This window comes from Oncorhynchus keta, chromosome 21 (assembly GCF_023373465.1).
Source record: "Oncorhynchus keta strain PuntledgeMale-10-30-2019 chromosome 21, Oket_V2, whole genome shotgun sequence".
Classification (NCBI taxonomy): domain Eukaryota; kingdom Metazoa; phylum Chordata; class Actinopteri; order Salmoniformes; family Salmonidae; genus Oncorhynchus; species Oncorhynchus keta.
This window is the reverse complement of record NC_068441.1, coordinates 15401320-15424739: the sequence shown is the minus strand read 5'-3', so window position 1 is coordinate 15424739 and position 23420 is coordinate 15401320.

Below are 23420 nucleotides of genomic sequence, written 5' to 3'. Positions count from 1 at the left end.
AGGGTTTTCTAATGTTAAAATGATAAACTTGGATTAGCTAACACAATGTGTCATTGGAACACAGGAGTGGTGGTTCCATTAAAAATCAGCCGTTTCCAGATACAATAGTCATTTACAACAGTAACAATGTCTACACTGTATTTCTGATCAATTTGTTGTTATTTCAATGGACAAAAAATGTGATTTTCATTCAATAACAGGGACATTTCTAAGTGACCCCAAACTTTTGAATGGTGGTGTATATTAGTGTTTTATTTTTCATGATTGTTTTTTTTTACAAATGTTAGAATTTTCTTTGAGTGGTGTGAATTCTTTCTGAGGCACTCTACTATTACTGATGTGGAATTCTCTTGAGCCGAATACTGTTAGTACAATCCGGGAATAAATGGCAGATTGTGTCAACGTAACCTGTTGGAACAATCAAACAGAACAATGGTGCACTGAGGCTGTTGTCTAAGAGGTTATTCAAGAGGGCAAAATCCCCCCAGGATTCCCAGGCGTGGGAGTTGCATTAGTCTGGCACATCCGCCAGGGATGAGTAATTACCCAGACATGGCGGAGGAAAATTATTAATATTCCCATTGGAGAATAGACCGGATCCACACAGTATCCCCATCATCTCGGGAATAAAGGCGGGACGGGAGCAGCCCATTCCGGTCAACACACACAGAGAGAAACACACATGCAACACACATGTCACACACTCCAGCAACTAATAATACGTTAACATTCTAAATCTAGGAGATATAACAAATTCATTAGTATTCACTTTAGTCTCTGACGGATTGCATTGGTTAATAATAGCTTTGGACAATGTAATCTTTGTCAATGCAAGTTTCTGTCAATAGACAGAGAGCAGCTCTCCACAGGGGGATGTACTGTAGACTAATCAAAATTAGTCAGGCTGCATTGGTGGTCCTTGGGTAAATGATATATTAATTTACAGTATGAGGTATGACAATTTAGGATTATTCTTTGAGCTCCTGAATGGGAGATAGGGAAGCGATTTCTACAGACATTCCAACACATATAGGCGAACATGTCTTAATCCAAATCTCTATATATTAACCCCAGCTTCACATTCTGCTAAAAATAACTTTTAAAAACTGCTGCCTGTGTGAAACAAACAGTGCTGGTTGACAATCTGGACAAGTGTAATTCATGACTATAAAACTCCTAAATATTACAGTGATAATTCAATGTTTCCCAGAAAGGCATGAAAACATGATGCCAATTATGATTTCAAAATGCACTAAGTGGGTGATAATCACCCCTGTTAGGGCCCTTGCAGTAAACATTTCGAGAGCCCTCGAAATGTATAACAATAATCAGTGGTTAGTAAAACAGGTATTTTTTTACAATTTTTAATTAGTTCTGCTGTGCAAAACACAACCTACAAGACCTGATCGTGTGCACATAACTGACTACATTAATGACAATGGCCAATTTGTTTAAAATTTCTCATGGACTAAATAGGCAGTTGTAATTAGTAGTTTATTCCTAAGGGTAACAGGCTTGATTTGCCTCAAAACTATCCGCCTTATGTTTTCATTTGCAGGCCAAGTCAAATAAAACATTGAGGAAGGTTAAGATCCACTTCTACAAGGGGCTGAAGTCCAAATCAAACATCTGTTAACTGGGTCTACCACAGCGCCGTGGCTAGGCCTGGATCCACCAGAGCTAGTTAAAGAAACAGCTCCCTCTGTACAGGCAGGGGATTCGAGACCAGCTGTGCAGTAGTTAGCACTGGCCATGGAGAGTGGGGTATAGCACCACCATCATTCAGATGGAGATATAGGTATAGCACCCACCCTATCATACGATTCATTAATACCTTCCAATTTCCTGTTATATGCAACATCAGATATGTGTCCACATTTCATCCACGTTTCCTATGTGAGAGTATGTTATATCAGAGCCTGTTACTAAGATACGAGGCTTGGCAAAACAGCACTGTCACCAGTGAGAGCACCAGCAAATGACAGTAATTCATTCAAACTGTTAAGCGCAAAAGGGCAGTGCTATAGGATATTATGGTGGCCTGGGAGGCCTTTTACCTGCCAGGAGGTTAATTCTATGCCATGCAGAGGGAAGACTAATGCTACATAAGACACCATTACAGCCAGGGAGCAGGAGGGAGATATGTCAAAAGAGTTGTTTAACATAAAAAGCAGGTATGCATGTCGATTGGTTTCAATACGGCACATGGTTGGAATCAACAGTGGTTGTGAATGGTCCAGGAAAAGCAGTTGAAGAATGGTTCATTTTTTAATATCAATTAGTTAAAAACAAATGTGATTCAATAATGAAAAGAGAGTATTATTCTCCCTCCTATATACAGTATGTGTTGTGTAACTAATTCAAATAAATAGTTATAATGTAATAAAGAATACTAATAATAACAATGATGATAATAATAATAATAATAATAGATAATAGATAATAGCAATAATTATTATTAATAATAACATTAATAAATAACAATAATGACTAAACAGCATGATCATTAAACAGGTGCACCTTGTGCTGGGAACAATAAAATGCCACTCTAAAATGTGCAGTTTTGTTACACAACACAATGCCACAGATGTCTCAAGTGTTGAGGGAGAGTGCAATTGGCATGCTGACTGCAGGAATGTCTACCAGAGCTCTTGCCAGAGATTTGAATGTTCATTTCTCTCAATGTCGTTTTAGAGATTTAGGCAGTACGTCAAACCGGCCTCACAACCGCAGACCATAATAATAATAATAATATATGCCATTTAGCAGACGCTTTTATCCAAAGCGACTTACAGTCATGTGTGCATACATTCTACGTATGGGTGGTCCCGGGAATCGAACCCACTACCCTGGCGTTACAAGCGCCATGCTCTACCACCATGTGTAACCACGACCAGCCCAGGACCTCCACATCCGCTTCTTCACCCGTGGAATCGTCTGACACCAGCCACCCGGACAGCTGATGAAACTGTGGGTTTGAACAACCAAATAATTTCTACGCAAACTTCCCAAAATGTCTCAGGGACGTTCATGTTCATCCTCATCGTCCTCACCAGGGTCTTGGCCTGACTGCGGTTTTGCATCATAACCGACTTCAGTGTGCAAATGCTCACCTTCGATGGTCACGGGAACGCTGGAGAAGTATGCTCTTCACAGATGAATCCCGGTTTTGACTGTACTGGGCAGATGGCAGGCATCATCGTTGTGAACAGATTACCCCATGGTGGCAGTGGGGTTATGGTATGGGCAGGCAAAAGCTACAGACAACAAACACAGTTGTATTTTATCGATTGGCAATTTGAGTGCACAGAAATCCTGCGGCCCATTGTCATGCCATTCATCTGCCACCATCACCTCATGTTTCAGCATGATATTGCACAGTCCCATGACGCAAGGATCGGTACACAATTCTTGGAAGCTAAAAATGGCCCAGTTCTTCCATAGCCTACATACTCATCCGACATGTCACCCATTGAGAATGTTTCGGATGCTCAGGATTGCCGTCTACGACAGTGTGTTCCAGTTCCACCAATATCCAGCGACTTTACACAGCCATTCAAGAGGAGTGGGACAACATTCCACAGGCCTCAATCAACAGAGAGATAACCTGGCCACACATTTTAATTCATGGGCAATAAAGATAAAACACCAGGCAAAAACCTAGGTGTTACTTTAGATTCTGAACAAAATTTCAAATCACTCAATAGGAATGTGACCAAAATAACTTTTTATGACCTGAGGAACACTGACAAGGTGCGGACGTTTCTCTGTCAGGCTGATACAGAGACACTCATACATGCTTTTATTACACTCGGGCTTGATTACTGTAATGCTCTCCTGTCAGTTCTACCCAAAAAAGCCATTGGTCAAATGCAAAACATACAGAATGCTGCAGCACGGGTACTGACCAAGACCATATGGAGAGCACATATTACACTGGTTTTAAGGTCGCTGAAATGGCTGCCTGTGAGTTTTAGAATTATTGTTTTTTAATCAATCCACAATTGTGCAAACCAATGCATGTCAGATATACTTTAAGTTATGTACCCAGTAGGTCCCTCAGGTTCTCATGCACTGTCTTTTTAACTATCCCAAAGCCTAGGACCAAAAGGTATGGAGAGGAAGCCTTTAGTTATTATGTCCCCAAGCCTCTGGAATAGCCTGCCAGAGAACCCGAGGGACTGAAACTGTGGACATATTTATTAGAGATATTAAAAAACGTGTTTTTAGCTTTGCTTTTCCTTAGGGTACTTTTTAGTGTTTCAGTTTCTGTCATTATTTTGTTTTCTATCTTATGTTTCATGAGTAGTAAATATTTCAGCTTTTTTTGTATAGTTTTGTATGTTTTTTCCTGTGAAGCACATTGTGTTGCATTCCATGTCTGAAATGTGCTGTATAAATAAAGCTAGGTTTGATTTGATTTGAGCCTGATCAACTCTATGCGCAGGAGATGAGTCATGCTTCATGAGGAAAATAATGGTCACACTAGATAGTGACTAATCCATAGATTAGGGTTAGATTAGAATTTATTTATTTAAACTGACCTACCCAGTCAAATCTTTGAAATTCTTGCATTTTGCATTTATATCTTTTTCAGTGTAAATAATTTGGTAGGTGATTTGTCCTATTCCACACATACTTTTTATATAAAACATTCATTGTTTATAATTGTAACACAATAAAAGAACAACAACGAGGCTATATGGAGGGGGTACTGGTACTGAGTCAAGGGACCTAAAATAGAGCTTTTCTGAGTTAAGAGAAAATTCATTAGTTAGATTTCAATAATTAAAGCTTACAGAGGAACTGATGGAGAAACATGACATAACTAGCTGGGACATCACAGGGTCCCGAGAAAGATGGCTGCCCACTGTGATGACCACGAGTTTGGGGAAAGCTAAACATGTGAAGAATGGCGATGACCTCAGACACATGGACTGACATCCAGGACAGACACCCAGTTCCAGAAGGATTCATCTGGAATATGGAGAGCAGCAGTGGTCAGGCAGTGATGTAGTGCTATTCTTTTAGGTGAGGGAGTGTGCAAAAAAATGACATAATTTCCTCAAAGTGTGTAGCCAATTGAACCTATCATTACAGAATACGTCCACACATACTCTTTCAATAAAAAAATCACTCAAACACCAAGTTAGACATAGGCTACCTAATTTCTAAATAGGCCATCATCACTGTCAATCATGAACGATAATTTTTCATGTTTTACCGGGGAAATGTCCAAACTGCATCTCCATGCCAATCATTTGATTGATCTCAATGAGTTACATGGGAATATACATTTAGATTTTCTTGAATTACTGTTTCGTGAGTGAATTAGAGCAGATTGTGTTAACAAACTATTAGCATTTCTTGTATTTTGTCTCTATCAAAGAATATATCCTGCCCAGTGGTACGCTCTTTTGAGTTTTGGTGCATGAGGAAAAAAAGTGGGACTATTTAGCTTCAGTTCACTATCCTAAAATCTCATGAGAAATGAGTAGTTGTTTTTTGTGTACTAAGAACTATCTACTATTCTATGCTATTTTATTTGTTTCTGTTATGTAAAATGCTAATGAATCATTGTGATCTTACGAGACATTGATTCAGCTTTGATCTTACTTTACTAAACAAGCACCTCTGTGAAAAGTGATAAACTTCTATTTGTAATAATAGTAATGTCACACTGATCTGTTTCACCTGTCTTTGTGATTGTCTCCACCCCCATCCAGGTGCGGCCTATCTTCCCCATTATGCCCTGTGTATTTATACCTGTGTTCTCTGTTTGTCTTTTGCCAGTTCATCTGGTTTGTCAAGTCAACCAGCGTTTTTGTTTCAGCTTCTGCTTTTCCAGTCTCTTTTTCTTACCCCGGTGGTTTTGACCCTTGCCTGTCCTGATTCTGAGCCCACCTGCTTGACCACTCTGCCTGCCCATGACTCTGAGCCTGCCTGCCGACCTGTACCTTTGCCCCACCTCTAGATTATTGACCTCTGCCTACCCTGACCCTGAGCCTGCCTGCCATCCGGTACCGTTGCCCCACCTCCGGTTTACTGACCCCTGCCTGCCTTGACGTGTCTATTGCCTGCCCCGGTTGGATAATTAAACCATTGCTGATTCAATGTTGGCTGTGTCTTACCTTCATGCCTGATAGTATGAGCTGGGCTTGACTGACCCAGCAGACCCGGGTCAGCTGCGCAACGCCACCTCCTCCCAAGGAGCCTCTATTGGTAGGCACAAGGGATTGCTTCGTGGTCTTATGGAGGGGGTCCAAACGTTGGCTGAGCTTCATGACCGGGTGTTGGACATGCTGCTGGAGCAATTTCGCGGGTTGTCTGGGGGGCAGCCTGCCCCGGTGGTAACCCCACTGCCCCTCAGTAACTTGCCGGTTAGCAGCGCCACCCCACCGGCCACTCCACCTTCCCGGGAGCCCTGTTTACCTCCCCCGGAATGCTTTAATGGAGACCCGCGCACCTGTCGGTCGTTTTTAGCTTAGTGTGCCCTCACTTTCGATCTTCAGCCATCCTCCAACTCCTCGGATTGCTCCAAGATAGCCTACCTCATCACGCTAATGTCTGGGAGGGCTTTCACCTGGGCTACCACCGTATGGGAACAACAGCCGGTCATGTGCGTGAGTCTGGAGGGGTTCGTGGGAGAGGTGAGGAAAGATTTTGATGCCCCGTCCTCCTAGAGAGAAGCTGCCCGGAAGCAAATTCAGCTCCGGCAGGATGCCCGCAGAGTGGCCGACTCTACAGTGGATTTCCGCAAGTTGGCAGCGGAGAGTGCGTGGAACCAGGAAGCACTGTTCGACATGTTCCTGCAAGGCGTCTCGGAGGAGGTTAAGGATGAGCTTGCTGCTCGGGAGTTACCCACGGATCTGGACTCCCTCATCGCTTTGACCTTCCACATCGATGGGCGATTGCGGGAATGATGGATGGGAAGGAATTTCGATTTCGCTCGCACGTCCAGGATTCCACCTCTTCTCCGAGTCATCCCGGAAGTCCCCGATGGTCCCGTTGTCGAGAGCACCCGAGGTTTACCGACCTTCCTCGAGAGTCACTGACGGCCGAGGCATTGTTTCCCGAGACTATTCAATTAGGTCGAGCTGGGCTGTCTCCAGTGGAACGGCAACACAGGAACAACACAAGGAGCTGTCTGTATTGCAGGATTGTTGGTCATTGCCCGGTAAAAGACCAGGATCACTAGTAGGAGCGAGTACTCTGGTGGGCCATATGGAGAACTTTTCTGCTTCCCTTACTCACACCCCTTTTCATGTAATTCTGCTGTGGGAAACAAGTCCAAATCTCTCCGGGTCCTCATTGACTCTGGGGCCGATGAGAGCTTTTTGGACGCCACACTGGCTTCCGAGCTGAACTTCCCCACTCAGCCCTCTCCATTCCCATGGAGTTTAGAGCGCTGGATGGGCGCTCTATAGATCGGGTCACCCATAACACCACTCCCATCAATCTATAAGTGTCAGGAAATAAATAAGTGATGAGTATGACTATCAAAGGCTACAGATCATGATGAGATGTCATTTTTTAGCAATTGGAGCGCCCTTAGTGGGGCTGAAAGGACAGCAGTGATTGAGTAACGTGAAACAACTTGTGGTGCTGAAGAATAAATGAAGAATAGCTCTGCCATTTGGCCAGTTAAGGAACAAACAACAATAATTTACAGTACGCCTATAGCCTATAGCTTAATGTATATACAAGTACATATAGCTTAATATCATTGCACTGTTTGTGAGAAGAGCTTAATTGAGAGTAGGCATTTTATTGTGTATTGTGTATCATAAATAAACTCATTTGATAAGCTTGTACTCATGATTACAATATACCCTATTACAGAATAAAAGAAAACAGAGAGAAAATATGGAAAATACGGAGCGTAGGTTTTGGTAATTTTCTCTAGTTGCGCCATGGTTAACTCAGTGTTCTGTCACTCGTGGGGACACTACATCACCGCCAAGTCTAAGGGTAGACCTCGAAAATTCAAGCCCCTTGGGTGATGCCATAGAGTTACATCCAAGAAGGCTCAAGGTCATTGGCCAGATAAAATGATGCCCAATCACGTTATATCTACAGTAGCTTTGATTGGACTGATACTTTTGTAACTATATTCGTCTTCATCGGATGAGGAGTAGGAAGCATCAGACCAAAACACAGCGTGGTAAGTGTCCATGATATTTATTATAACAGAACATGAAAATACTTAATAACAAAGTGAATGTAAGAAATGAACATCGAAACAGTCCTGAAAGGTGAAAACACAAAACAGGAAACAACTACCCACAAACACCAGGTGGGAAAGGCTACCCAAGTATGGTTCTCAATCAGAGACAATGATAGACAGCTGCCTTTGATTGGGAACCATACCAGGCCAAACACATAGAAAAGAAAACATAGAAAAACAACATAGAATGCCCACCCCAACTCACACCCCGATCAAACCAAAATAGAGACATAAAAAAGTCAGGGCGTGACAACCTTCAAAATCTTAGCTAGCATTCATCATCATGAATCAAGTCGACAATCTACTGGCAAATCATTTTCAATCCTTGTCATATGAAGAGAAATAATGAAAATAAATTATAGATAAAACATATCTGTGCTCTTTGGCCATTAGACATAAACATAACACAACAAGTTGGAAATTGCTAATTCAACAATGAGTGGTTTGGAAGGAATCAGTGACAGTGGCTAACTGCAATCATTGCTAGCAATCACAAGCCTGATGTCAATGAAGCATGATTTGTGCCACACTCAAAACAACTGTTAACTCGGAACTGCGAAAACTTGACTTCAGTAAGTTCAAGACCACTGGGAATTCCGGAAAAAAACGACCTTTGACTTGGAAATATGTTTTGAATGGTCATCCAACTCACAATTGTAAGTAGGGAGCTTGGGTATCTTTCTAGAGCTACGACCTGATGATCATTGACGTCATCATGATTCGACCTTGTTTTTTTTCAGAGTTCCCAGTTGTCTTGAAAGCACCGTAAATCAAGATGAATGGCAGATGTTGATGAGCACAGCAAGGTGAGTTAAAAAATGTATTGTATGCTGTTGCATAAATTATGTAACATGCCAGGGAGATATGTATACTGTAGCTAAGAAAGTAATACTGGGTGGTAATGTTGTGTAGTATGCTGTGTAGTATGTGCCTAACCCTAATAATTTGGCCTATTTACCCCTTTTAATTGTGTCTACTGTTCTGACTTGGTGGTGCACATGTAGCCTATAACCTGTTTCAGGGAAATTTAATCATCAGATTTTGGAAGAGCTTTCATTGTCTGCTTATATGCCCCCTATATTTATCCTACGGTTGTGACTTGGTGTACAGAGAGAACACGGCCCATGTTCTGAATCCTGTCACTGTACATTTCAAAAGTGCTAAACAAATACTTATATTGACTACGTCCGTCCTAGCTCGCTCATTAATGTCTTAATCGAAATTACGAAGGACCTCTCATTCGCTTGTCGTCTCCTTATGCCATAGTTTGTACATCTCAATTGTCATTAGAAACCACATTTGTTTAACTTGTTATGGCTGCAATCCCCCAATATGGATAAGTGTCATCAACAACCGCTGAATAGCATAGCCGCTACATTCAATAAATATTACTACAAATATTTATATTCATGAAAACACAAGTGCAATGTAGGAAAACACAGTTTAGCCTTTTGTTAATCCACCTGTCGTGTCAGATTTTTAAATTATGCTTTACAGCGAAAGCAATCCAAGCATTTGTGTAAGTTTATCAATCGCACGACAAAACATTAAATACACTTAGAATCAGGATGCTTGGTCACGAAATTCAGAAAAGCAATCAAATTAATCGTTTACCTTTGATGATCTTCGGATGTTTTCACTCACGAGACTCCCAGTTACACAACAAATGTTCCTTTTGTTCCATAAGGATGATTTAATGTCCAAAATACCTCCGTTTGTTTGTCGCGTTATGTTCTGAAATCCACAGGAAAGAGCGGTCCAACAACGCAAACGAAAATTCCAAATAGTTTCCATAATGTCCACAGAAACATGTCAAATGTTTTTTATAATCAATCTTCAGGTTGTTTTAAAAATATATAATCGATAATATATCAACCGCAAATGTCTTTCACAGTAGGAGAGGGAAAAGCAATACCTATCCAAACTCTGTTGCGCGAGCAAAACTCATTTTTCAAAATAGAAGCCTGAAACTATGTCTGAAGACTGTTGACACCTTGAGGAAGCGATAGGAAAAGGAATCTGGTTCATATCCCTTTAAATCCAGCAAAGGGAGGCTATGGAACATGGAGTTTTCAAAATATAAGCCACTTCCTGTTTTGATTTTCCTCAGGGTTTCGCCTGCTTTATCAGTTCTGTTATACTCAGACAATATTTTGACAGTTTTGGAAAATTTAGAGAGTTTTCTATCCAATACTACTAATAATATGCATATATTAGCAACTGAGACTGAGGAGCTGGCCATATACAATGGGCACCTTTTCATCCAAGCTACTCAATATTGCCCCTGCAGCCGCATGAAGTTAATATCAGCTATGTTTTTTGTTTTTTTTAAGGCATTAAATGAGGCTGAATGAACTGATTCGCTGCAAGACAAGGTTCCACTGATAGCCAGGTGTAGCAGCGGTAGGATGTTGGGACTGCTGTTGGGACAGCTTTATGTAGGCCCTAACAGTTTGTGGGCACCAATTGTCACCGTTATAGTGCAATTAATGTATTGCTTAGTGTTGCGTTGTGTCATGGCTTTGCTGGAATTCATCCCACTTATTGTTTATTTTTTGCCCCACCAAGATGTACATGCTAAAGATGTACATCGCCACTTGTCTCAACCAATAGACAATGTTGGCTAAATATTCCAACCAGGACTACAGCAACTTCCAGAGAGTGTCAGGCTCCTTGGGCTTTGAGGTGGCCACTCTGGTTTGGGTGTCCTTGGCAGAACGGTGTTGCCAAGTGGTCACATACAGTATATCGTTCTGGATTCCACTACGCAAGAGGGGTTCCGTATTGTTTCATGAACATCCAGGCAGACACAAGGTGAATTTGGATCCCACTTTGGCCAAATTGATTGTAGCCTATAGTTTGTCATCATTCTCGCATTGCCAGAGAGAAGACAAGGAAGAAACTCAGCCAGGTCACTTGTGATCAAGTCAGTATTCGACATCCATCCATGTCTGAGAATGTCGGGAGATTATGTGGAAACCGGCCACTACGGGCAACAGCAAGCACTGTTATCTTCAAGTAGATTTCATTTGTAATAGGTCATCATGGACGGAGATGGCAGTTGGGCACAAGAATCTGCTTCTGATTCCAAATGTTGCAAGTTTGAATCCAGTGATGTTTTTGTTTTAAGCCTATCCCAAACCAAGACAAAGGAGATGATTGTGGACTACAGGAAAAAGAGGACCGAGCATGCGCCCATTCTCATCGACGTGACTGCGGTGGAGCAGGTGAGAGCATCAAGTTCCATGGTGTCCACATCACCAACAAACTAACATGGTCCAAGCACACATTGACAGTCTTGAAGTGGGCACGACAAAACCTATACCCCTCAGGAGACAGAAAAGATTTGTCATGGGTGCTCAAATCTACAGATCTGTTCTACAGCTGCACTATCGAGAGCATCTTGACTGATTGCATCACTGCCTGGTATGGCAACTGCTCGGCCTCCGACTGCAAGGCACTACAGAGGGTAGTACGAACGGCCCAGTACATCACTGGGGCCAAGCTTCCTGCCATGCAGTACCTCTATACCAGGCGGTGTCAGACGAAGGCCCTAAAAATTGTCAAAGACTCCAGCCACCCTAGTCATAGACTCTTCTCTCCGCTTTTCTCTATTCTCTCCGAGGCTTCTAAACAGTTTCTACCCCCAAGCCATAAGACTCCTGAACATCTAGTCAAATGGCTACTCAGACTATTTGCATTGCCCCCCCCCCCTCTCCACATCACTGCCACTCTGTTGTCATCTATGCATAGTCACTTTAATTAACTCTACCTACATGTACATACTACCTCAACTAACCGGTAAATATTGTTATTTTTTACTGCTGCTCTCTAAAAATGTGTTACTTTCCTCTTATTCGTATTTTTTGTTGGTTAGGGGTTCGTAAGTAAGCACTTCACTGTAAGGTGACTAATGAAATTTGCTTTGATTTGAAACTGTATACCTAACCTTAAGACTTTGGAGTTAATGCCTGAACTTAACCTTAACCTTAACATTTTGGATGGCAATGCCTAAATGTAACCTTAAACACTGAGAAATCTGACTTTTGGAACAACTTCTAAATTTGACTTTTGAGAAAAATGTCTAATTCTGAAGTGACACTGTGCAAACTGGTAGCAGCAAACATCTTCTAAGCTGCTATTCATATTTATTTGGTTCATCATTCTATTGTTTTTCATTGAATTTTAGTGGAAATTAAATATAATTTATTTAGGGATTATCAGAATCCATTTTCCAGAAATAGATTAATCAGCTCTGTGTATTCTCAAATTGAAAAAAAGTGGGAAAAAAACTACACCCCTGCTGCCAGGGCCTAGGACTTTGGCACTAAAATAATCACTGTTGGCCCCATCTGATTACTATCATATCTCTGTTGAGGATTCTGAATTAACTGTGTTTATTCAGCAACTTTTTGGTTACTGGCCCAACACTCTAACCACTAGGCTACCTACCACCACTACTGTAGAGTGCTCCTTTGAGTGGGACTGGTTTTATCTTCTTGGATATTTTAATTTTTGGATGAAAAACGTTCCCATTTTAATTAAACAAGATATTTTGTCAGGAAAAGATGTCGACTATGCATATAATTGACAGCTTTGGAAAGAACACACTCTGACATTTCCAAAACTGCAAAGATATTGTGGATGGCACAGAACTGATGTTCCAGAAAAACCCCAGATAAAAATCCAATCAGGAAGTGCCTCATTTTTTTAAACCGCCTCATGCCAATGACTCCTTATATGGCTGTGAAGGAGCTAGGAGTCAGCTTACGTTTTCCACGTTTTCCCCAAGATGTCTGCAGCATTGTGACGTATTTGTATGCATATCATTGGAAGATTGAGTTGTAAGTGACTGCATTTTCCGGTATTTTTCTTAGCCAAATGTGATGAACAAAACGGAGCTATTTCGTCTACACAAATCATCTTTTTGGAAAAAATGAACATTTGCTATCTAACTAAGAGTCTCGTCATTGAAAACATCCGAAGTTCTTCAAAGGTAAATTATTTTATTTGAATGCTTTTCTTGTTTTTGTGAAAATGTTGCCTGCTGAATGCTATGCTTAATGCTATGCAAGGCTATCAATACTCTTACACAAATGCTTGTGTAGCTTTGGTTCAAAAGCATATTTTGAAAATCTGAGATGACAGTGTTGTTAACAAAAGGCTAAGCTAGTGTTTGAAAATATTTATTTAATTTCATTTGCGATTTTCATGAATAGGAAACATTGCGTTATGGTAATGAGCTTGAGGCTATGATTACGCTCCCGGATACGGGATTGCTCGACGCAAGAAGTTAACCTGTTAGGCCGCCCCATCCCGGATCCGGGATTGTGACTACAGCCTCAAGCTCATTACCATAACGCAACATTAGCGATTTCTGAAAATTGCAAAATAAATGAAATAAATATGCCTGTCCTCAAGCTTATCCTTTTCTTAACAATCCTGTCGTCTCAGATTTTCAAAATATGCTTTAGAACCAGAGAAAATCAATAATTTGTGTGAGTGGTGATAGCTAGCGTAGCATTTAGCGTTAGCATTTAGCACGCAACATTCACAAAAACCAGCAAAGGGATCAAATAAAATAATTTACCTTTGAAGAACTTCAGATGTTTCAATGAGGAGACTCTCAGTTACATAGCAGATGTCCAGTTTTTCCTGAAAGATGCTTGTGTAGGACACAACGTTCCGTTTTGTTACTATGCATTTGGCTACCGAAACTAACCGAAAATTCAGTCACCTAAACGTCGAACTTTTTTCCGAATTAACTCCATAATATCGACTGAAACATGGAAAACGTTGTTTGAATCAATCCTCAAGGTGTTTGGTCATATATCTCTTCATTGAAATGCCAGTCCTAGACGCGTGCATTCTTCTCTGATTCGGATGGAAAAATACTGGGACCTGACTTTTGCGCACCAATTTCCACGCAGACACCATGCGGGACACTTGGTAATTGTAGGCTCTTATGGCCAATCTTCCAATGATATGCCTACAAATACGTCACAATGCTGCAGACACCTGGGGGAAACGATAGGAAGTGTCCGTTGATTCCTGTGCCATTCACAGCCATATAAGGAGATCATGGAAAACGTGCCTTCAGAAATCCTGTTGATTTCCTGGTCACTCAAACATCTTGGTTTTGCCTGTAGATATTGTTCTATGGCACTCACAGTGAAAATCTTTGCAGTTCTGGAAACGTCAGAGTGTCTTCTTTCCAAAACTATCAATTCCAAGCATAGTCGAGCATCTTTTCGTGACAAAATATCGCGCTAAAAACGGGCACGTCTTTTTATCCAAAAATGAAATACTGCCCCTAGAGTTCTAACAGGTTAACTGTGATGTCATTGAGGCCCCAGTAGTCGAGCGCAGAGTTTTGTACTTCTTCTCCACAAAGAAGAACCCTGCGCTGGCGGGAGAGGCAGAAGGATGAATACCCACTGCAGCCAGGGAGTCCTCGATGTACGTTTACATAACTTTGGTCTCCAGACCCGACAGTGAATGCAGCTGTACCCGGGGTGATGTAGTGGCTGGGAGAAGGTCGATCCCGTGGTCAAAGAGTGGATGCGGAGAAAGTGACGTGGCCTGGGCCTTGCTAAAAACCTCTTAGAGATCCTGGTACTCCGCAGGAATGGCGGAAAGGTCCAAGGCTTCTTCCGAGCCCACAGGAAGACTTCAGGCAATGAGCGTGGCAAAACAAGCTCCAGCCCATGATAGTATTAGCAGTCCAGTTGATAAGAGGATTGTGGCACTGGAGCCAAGAAAACACAATACCATGGGAACCTGTCGAGACTTGGTGAGCATAAACTGTATAGACTGTGGTTTCCGGACACTTGCAGGTGGATATCAGTAGTATTGTGGGTAACCCTGCATATAGAGCGCCCATCCAGTGCTCTAACTTCCAGGGGACTAGAGAGGGGCTGAGTGGGTATGCCCAGCTCAGACTCCATGAATCTCTCGTCGGCCCCAGAGTCAATGAGAACCCGGAGAGATATAGACTGGTCGCTCCACAGCAGGATGGCATGGAGAGGGGTGCGAGTAAGGAGCCAAGTTGCATCGGCTCCGAAAAAGGCGAGTCAGCAGATCTCGGAGACTCTCCGGACGTAAACGCCGGGGACTTCCGGAGTTCCTCGGAGGCAAGGTGGGATCTTTGGGCGATCAATTGGGACCGGAATCAGACCTTCTCTCCCTTTTAAGTTCCTGTAGCTGCCCATCAATCCTGATGGCCAAGGAGATGAGCGAATCGAGATCCGTAGGCAGCTCCTAAGCTCGTCCTTTACCTCATCCGATAATACACGAAGGAATGTGTCGAACAGGGATTCTGGGTTCCAGGCAATCTCGGCAGCCAACGTGCCGAAATTAACTGCATAGTCCCCAACACCGCGGGAGTTTTGGCGAAGCTGGAGTAACTTCTGGCGGCCTCACAGATAATCCGCGGAATTGCTCCAAGCAATGTATTCAAGGCACAGTCATGCCGTTCTGCCAAGGTCTGGAATCCGTAAGACTTTGAAGTAGCTCCTTGTGTCTCCCAACGGTGGCTCCTTGGGAGGAAATGACGTTGCGGAGCCGGTCCGAGACTTCTAGGTCAGTTCATTCTAGCAGACCTCAGGATAAGACCCAGATGCTGACAGTTCAAAGTAACAAGAGTGTATTACAAAAACAGGGAACAGGCAAACGACAGGTCAAGGGCAGGCAGAGGTCAGTAATCCAGAGCAGAGTCTGAAAGTTACCGAACGGCAGGCAGGCTCAGGGTAAGGGCATGCAGAATTGTCAAAACCGGGAAAACTAGAAAACAGGGACGAGAGACAAAAAGAGCGCCCCCTATATCCAAGAAGTTAAGAACCGCTACCCGCTACCATTGATCGCCTCAGCTTTCGAGCAGCTCCAGGGGGGGACTATCTTCTGTAACTTAGACCTGCGGAATGCCTACCACTTGGAACGGATACGGACGGTGACGAGTTGAAGACAGCCTTCAACACTGCTAGCGGACACTATGAATACCTGGTGATGCCATTCGTTTTGACCAATGCTCCTGCTCTGTTCCAGGCCCTGGTTAACTTCTTGGTGACAAGGGGCAGTATTTTCATGTCTGGAAGAAATGCATCCCCAAATTGAACTGCTTGCTACTCATCCCCAGAAGATAAGATATGCATATTATTAGTAGATTTGGATAGAAAACACTATGAAGTGTTTGAATTATGTCTGTGAGTATAACAGAACTTATTTAGCAGGCGAAACCACGATGACAAACCATTCAGTTTTTTTTTGAGGTCACTCTCTTTTCAATGTGCTTTCATTGGAAATCCAGATTTCTAAGGGACCTTCTTGCAGTTCCTATCGCTTCCACTGGATGTCAACCGTCTTTAGAAATTGGTTTAGGATTTTCCTTTTTGTAATGAAGCACTACGGCCATCTTGAATGGGGGTAACTTGAAGTGTACTGTTAGATAGAGGAGCGTGACCAGAAAGCTAGCTACAGTTTGTTTTCCTCCTGTATTGAACACAGATCATCCCGTCTTCAATTTTATTGATTATTTACTTAAAAAATATACCTAAAGTTGTATTACAAAAGTAGTTTGAAATGTAATGGCAAAGTTTACAGGTAACTTTTGAGATATTTTGTAGTCACATTGCGTAAGTTGGAACCTGTGTTTTTCTGGATCAAACGCGCCAAATAAATTGACATTTTGGATATACATTGACGGAATTTATCGAACAAAAGGGCCATTTGTGATGTTTATGGGACATATTGGAGTGCCAACAAAAGAAGCATGAATTATATTTTTATTTCAAAGTTTTGTGTCGCGCCTGCAGGGTTGAAATATGCTTTTCTCGCTTTGTTTACTATGGTGCTATCCTCAGATAATAGCATCATTTGCTTTCGCCGAAAAGCCTTTTTTAAATCTGACATGTTGGCTGGATTCACAACAAGTGTAGCTTTAATTTGCTATCTTGCATGTGTGATTTCATGAAAGTTTTATTTTTAAAGTAATTTATTAGAATTTGGCGCTCTGCATTTTCACTGGCTTTTGGCCAGATTTTGACCAATGCTGCTGCTGTGTTCCAGGCCCTGGTTCACTTTGTATGGTATAGGGGACGCTTGCGTCCCACTTGGCCAAAAACCAGGGAAAATGCAGCGCGGCAAATTCAAAAAATGTCATTCAAATTCAAAAACTTTTAAGTCACACATGTAAGATACTCAATTAAAGCTACAATCGTTGTGAATCCAGCCAACATGTCAGATTTTAAAAAGGCTTTTCAGCGAAAGCATAAGAAGCTATTATCTGATGATAGCACAACAGTAAACAAAGAGGGTAGCATATTTCAATCCTGCAGGTGCTACACAAAACGCAGAAATAAAATATAAAACATGCCTTACCTTTGACAAGCTTATTTTGTTGGCACTCCAATATGTCCCATAAACATCACAATTGGTCCTTTTGTTCGATTAATTCTGTCCATATATATCCAAAATGTCAAATTTATTTGAAGCGTTTGATCCAGAAAAAAACTGCTTCCAAAATGCGCAACATCACTACAAAATTTTTCAAAAGTTGCCTATAAACTTTGCCAAAATATTTCAAACTACTTTTGTGATACAACTTTAGGTAATTTAAATGTTAATAGTCGATCAAATTGAAGACGGGTCTATTTGTTTTCAATAGAAGACGAGAGGAAACTAACGCTACTTTTCAAGTCTTGGCCAACTCTCAACAGCGTTACCCTTTTCCAGGATGGCCCTACTTCTTCATTGCACAAATGAATAACCTCAACCAAATTCCATAGACTGATGACATCCAGTGGAAGCGGTAGGAACTGGAAAAAAGTTCCTGAGAAATATCATTTGCCAATGAGAACTCAGTGAACAAACAGAGACCTAAAAAATAAATCTGAACAGTTTGTCCTCGGGGTTTTGCCTGCTACATAAGTTTTGTTATACTCACAGACATGATTCAAACGGTTTTAGAAACGTCAGAGTGTCTTCTATCCAAATCTACTAATTATATGCATATCTTATATTCTTGCCATGAGTAGCAGGAAGTTGAAATTATTAATCTACCTCAACAACATCCTCGTATTTTCCCGCTCAGCTCAAAAACAAATTCTCCAAGTCCTCCAGCATCTCCTGGAGAACCAGCTGTCTGTCACAGGCCGAAAAATGTGAGTTCCATTGCCCCACCATCTCCTTCCTTGGATACATCATCGCTGCTGGGAATGCCCAGATGGATCCAGGAAAGATGAGAGTGGTGGTGGATTGGCCCCAACTCACGCCCAGAGAGCAGATGCAGTTTCTTAGGATTTGCCTATTTCTATCGCCCCCAGCTGCTGACCGACATTTCTGGACCTTAAGCACTGCTTGACCACAGCTCCAATATTGATCCATCCGGGCCCGTTCTGTCAGTTCGTGGTGGAGGTAGATGCTTCGGATGTTGTAGTGGTGGCCATCCTCTCCCAGCATTTTGCCCTGGAACTTAAGCTGCATTCCTGCGCGGCCTTCTCCCATTGCCTTAATGCCACGGAGAGGAATTATGTTGTGGGGAATTGAGAACTACTTCTGATGAAAATGGCCTTGGAGGAGTGGAGACACTGGTTAGAGGGGGCTGAACTTCCATTCATAGTGGGAATGGATCACAAGAACCTGGAATATCTCCGCACATCAAAGCGTCTCAACTCCAGGCAAGCTCAATGGGCCCTGTTGTTCACCTGTTTCAACTTCACCATCTCCTATCTCCCAGGGTCTAACAATGTTAAGCCGGACACAATGTCACAACGCTTTTGCCACGATTCTACACCTCCCTGGGGGGGCTCAACTAACCAGATGTTTGTCCCAGACGCTACCTGCTCCCCGGTCCTGGAATGGGCTCATTCCGCAAGGCTTGCCTGCCAACCTGGCTCCTGTTGTACCCCATTTGTGCGACAACGCTTTTGGTGACCCGACATGATTCCGGACATCTCCACATTCGTCACCGCCTGCAATGTCTATGCTTTGAAGAAGACTCCTCGGCAAGCTCCGGCTGGCCTGTTTCAACCTTTTCCTGTCCCTCACAGTCCCTGGTCACATATATCTCTGGACTTCGTCACCGGTCTCCCTTTGTCTGATGTCAACACCACTATCCTCACGTGGTGGACAGGTTTTCCAAAGCCCCCCATTTCATTCCCCTCCCAACTCATGGTGCAGCATGTCTTCCGGATCCATGGACTTCCGGTGAACATGGTTTCTAACCGTGGTACTCAGTTCTCGTCCCAGTTATGGAAGGTGTTCTGCACACTCATTGGGCCGTCGGGCCAGCCTGTCCTCCGTATTTCATCCTCAAGCTAACGGCCAGTTGGAGCATGCCAATCAGGACCTGGAGACGACTCTCAGTGGCTTGTTTCTGCCAACCCCACCACCTGGAGCCAGCAACTTGTGTGGGTGGAGTGTGCCCGGAACACTCTTCCCTGCTCAACCACTGGGCTCTCGCCCTTAGAGTGTTCTATGGGTTAACAGCCCCCACTCCCGGAGCAAGAGGAAGAGGTCAACATACCCTCTGCCCAGATGTTTGTCCATCGCTGTTGGCGTACCTGGAAAAGAGCTCGGTCCGCTCTTCTCAAGACCACCTCCAGGTATCGCCGACAGGCGGACCACCTCCGAACCCTGGCTCCCCGCTATCGTCTTGGGCAGAGGGTATGGCTGGCTACTAGGATCTGTATCTCCGGGTAGAGTCCTACAAACCTTCCCCTGTTTTATCGTCTCTCCCAATTTCCAAGATCCTTAGCCCCTCTGCTGTTCGTCTTCTGTTGCCCCACACCATCTGTATACCTCCCACGTTTCATGTATCAAGGAGTACACCTCGGTCTCCTCTTTCCTCTTTTCTCTCTAGTGTCTGTTTTCTAATTTTCTTGGTTTTGACCATTCTGATTGACCTGACTATGAGCCTGCCTGCCGTTCTGTACCTTTCGGCCTCTGCTCTGGATTAAAGACCTCCGCCTGCTCTTGACCTGTTGTTTGCCTGCTCCCAGTTTTTGTAATAAACTTTTGTTACTTCAAACTGTCTGCATCTGAGTCTTATCCTGAGGTCTGATATGTTGTGTATTTCATTGTTTGTTTAATGTCTGACTTTTGTCAACGGTGTTGTTATAAGCAGTTGTGTAGTTGTGCACTTGTGTTGCCTACTTGACAATAATAATGGGCTTGTTTGTGAAGAAACAAATGTGGTGTTTTCTGGTCACATTTATTCTGTGTTATCTGTTAAATGATGCAACATGATTCCACAAATGTTCACTTAAATATGTAGGGATATTTTTGCAGTATTTTTGCAGAAAAATGTTGGCCCAGCCACTTTTACTTATAACCAGCCACACAGCAATTCTGCCTACGCCGCTACAGAGACGATGACCAGAGAGACATTGAACAGAGCAAACAACCTCTTGGCTGAACCTGTCTAGACCAGTGTCCTCTACATGCAGTCATCAACAAGAGAACAAGACAACAGTAGCAACACAAATGTTGCTGTTTGCTTTATCTGTAACCAACCTGCTTACATCCCCTGAAGAAAGACAGAGGGAGGAAAATCAATGCTCCAGGCCAATTATATTGTCAAAGAGATGCAATAAATGCACTTACCTTCAACCTCGCTGGCTTCTCACGATCCCAGGGTCTGGTAATTGGAAAAAGGAGGGATGGAAGGAGGGATTAAAGGAGGAGAAGATGACAAGATGATGAGTTTCATTACAAAAGGACATGACAGCATAGGTTGAATTATATGAGTTCCTTTGTTACCTCACCAACTCAAAGATGCCTGTAATCAAACACTGGCCGTCGGGTGGGATACTGCAGATCTGAATATAATGTTAGATATACGTATATGAGCAGAAACACAGAGGTTGTCGGTCTGTTATAATACTGCTACAATACTGCTTCTTCTCAATAAGGGACTTAGGACTTGGGTCCAAGAATGTATGATTTACTGTCAATGTATTATTTGTTCTGGTATTGATTGAAACACCTCTAAATAAAGATGTTTCAAAGTAAATTGAAACATTATCGTAATGACTACAAACTAAAAACAAAAAACTAACGTACATAGCTATTTTTAGACAACTCGTGGTGCAATGTTTGAGTGTAATCCCGAATGATTGCCATGAACAATTATAATAGGATTTGGTTCAGCAGTTGGGCAAATAAAATATTTACTCTCACCTACTATAATGTTTTTATAATTCACAATGCATCATGATGAATTTATTGTTTTGAGGCTCTATACGACATATCAAAGCATAAAGGCCTTGGATAAAAGCTAACCATTTTGGAAAGGAAATGTTGAGGAATGGAAAGATAATCTTGGAATAACACTATTTGCGTAGCCCTTTACACTTGTACATGTATACAGGTTAAAATGGCAGATTTGGGCACTGATAAGTGCCTAAAATGGAACGTAGTGGCTGTACAGTAGCATGCTAAAAATGACCTCAGAGCTTAGGATTCACAGTGCTGTATGTGTTTTGACTGACAGACAAAGCATGAAATTGCCCCCATCTGCAACTTTTGCACGTTTTTGTTGTCTGAGTGAGGGAAATGCTGTACATTATGAGGACTATGTATTTTGAAAGATTAAAAATTGAAGATTATAATAAATGCCACTTTGATGTCATATACAAGCAAGCCAAACACCTGTGAGTCCAAATGTGCACTTCACATTTCCATATCATAAAACTCATGTTCGTCAACATTTATGGCCACTATGATGACATGGCGTCGTAGAGAATGTTCTGAACAGAATGAGTCTATATTTGTCTATTGTGAAGAGAATTCACAGCGGAACACGCACCTGAATGCACGGACCTGAATGCACACGTTAATACTTTCCATGCGCACCAAACTTATCATATGTTTCTCTGAATTGCCATGTGAAAGCCTAACACTAAGATCGTATTTTATAACTAAGCTAGTAATGTTGGCAGTAGAACAAACGTTCAATTGATGCCCACCTGATCCAGACTGCGATTTATTATGGGTAATTGTGTGATGACAGGGACTCAAAACAACTACAAGGGTGCTTGCTCTAGTTCCTCAAAAGAGCTCAAAAAAGCACCTTATAGGTGAAGACTCTTCTTTGAGTCATAAAGGTGCATTTAAATTACTTAGGAACTGTGCACACTTTGGAGAGGTGTATGGCCACTTGTAGACAGACACCAGTTAGTCCTCTCACTCAAACCCTTGTAATTGTTGTTGTCTTATGTTGCACCTAGTGCAAGAATATTCTTATAAAGTTACTGAATGTATCCAGAGCATTTTCAGATTTACTTATCAAACAAATGTGACGATAAGTACAGTAAAAGTAAAATGCACATAAAATCACCAGTGTAATGTTTGGATCCACTAGTGTGTCAGGTGAACTGTGTCCTCAACTTTGACCTAATAATTTCCCCATGATTTCCAAACTATTCAATTTCAATTGATACCACACTTATGCTTTTCATATTTCTTATGTAAGAAGCCATATCCATATAGGCCAATTCCCACGAGTGTAACGTGTTCATACGACAAAATGACAATGGGATGCATAGCTGACGTTTTACGGGATCCTGACAAATCTTTTGTTGTTGCTGATCTTAACTTTTTTTGTACATAATGTTTCCGCCAACCGGACATTAAGAACTAATATACTATGCTTTTCAGAGTCATGGTGGAACAAGGACATGGATAATATACAGTTAGCTGAGTTTTCCATGCATCGGCAAGACAGAACAGCATCGTCCGGTGAGATCAGTGGAGGCTTGTGTTTCTTTGTCAACAAAGACTGGTGCGAAATCTTTAATATTAAGGAAGTCTCAAGGTTCTGCTCGCCTGAGTTCGAATACCTCATGAGAAGCTGTAGACCATACTATTTAACAAGAGAGATTTCATCTAGCTTTCTATTTACCACCACAAACCAATGCTGGCACAAAACCGCACTCATTGAAAGGTGTAGGGCCATAAGCAAATAAGAAAATATTCATCCAGAGGCAGAGTCCTAATGGCCAGGGATTTTAATGCAGGAAAACTGAAATCCGTTTTTGCTCATTTCTACCAGCATATTACCAGTTCAGCTGTAGTAAAAATAAATCTACACCACCTTTACTCCACACACGGAGATGCATACAAGCTATCCCTCACCCTCCATTTGTCAAATCTCACCATAACTCCATCCTCCTGATTCCTGTTTACAAGCAAAAAC